Below are 1,034 nucleotides of genomic sequence, written 5' to 3'. Positions count from 1 at the left end.
CGGAATGAACAGGAGGCAGTATATGTATACAGGCAAACGTTTTGTTTCCTTTCCAAATGTTTTTTGATTTTCTCTCTCTCTCATCAACGAACCATTAAGGCATCATGCCATAGAACCGTTCCCCATTGGTGCATTAGAATGGTAGTAAACTCAGTGTTTTTGTGCCTCTATAGCATAGATTGTGATTTAATTGTGGTCCACATCTATGCCGTAAATATGCCTATTAATGCCTTAGCCCCTAGTTTACAGCTATAATAAAAGAAGACTTGAGATATGTTTTAGAAAAAAATGGATGGGCATGAGATAATAAGTTGTTTCGTTAACAAAAAATAAACCACATATACATACTTGGGCAAATAAAGACATAAATGATACAGGTTTTTACTTCGCGACATCCGGTTCGCTTCCCTACAACACCTGCGAACCTTTCTTTCTCGACTCATATATAAGACCGCCACACCAGGTTCCCGTATCAATCTGCCTCCAAGCTCTCTCTCGCACACCAAGGTCGCCCATCATATCGTCCTGACGCAGCAATATGGCCGCCAACGCTGTCGCCCCCATCGTCTACCAGCTGCAGGAAGGTCTTCGCAACGTCGACCTGAGGAGCTTGGTCAATTCGTTTGACCTGAAGGGCTTGGTCAACAAGCTGGACATCCAGACGGTGGGCCTGGTGGCGCTGGTTGGCTGTGGCCGCCGTGTTCCTGTTGGACCTGTTCACCAAGAGCTACGCCCCCTTCGGCAGGAGTCTGGTGTCCTCCGCCGCCCACGCCTGGGATAAGGCTGACCAGTGGGGCCTCAGCGGAAGTGTCCGTGGAAGGTGAGGACTGATATTTTATATCTTATCAGTGCTTGATGTTTTTCATGTATATGTTACAAAAAACCTTAGTAAATAAACATAATTCATAAATTCGCTGGTATTGAAACTATGTTTTAGGTAACACTAAAGGGCAATTCCTTTGGACTTTGTGTTTTAATTGCAATACTCCGACACAGCCGTTCCCTGGAGCCCATGACGAAGTTCTGGACGCCCT

At 45.6% G+C, this 1,034-nt stretch overlaps 1 pseudogene; it reads left to right on the top strand.

Annotated features, from left to right (window-relative positions):
• The first annotated feature begins 491 nt into the window (after positions 1–491).
• The window catches only part of LOC119588144, a 2,527-nt pseudogene continuing 1,984 nt past the window's right edge, over positions 492–1,034 (top strand).

This window comes from Penaeus monodon, chromosome 23 (assembly GCF_015228065.2).
Source record: "Penaeus monodon isolate SGIC_2016 chromosome 23, NSTDA_Pmon_1, whole genome shotgun sequence".
Classification (NCBI taxonomy): domain Eukaryota; kingdom Metazoa; phylum Arthropoda; class Malacostraca; order Decapoda; family Penaeidae; genus Penaeus; species Penaeus monodon.
This window is presented reverse-complemented; position numbering and strand designations above follow the sequence as displayed.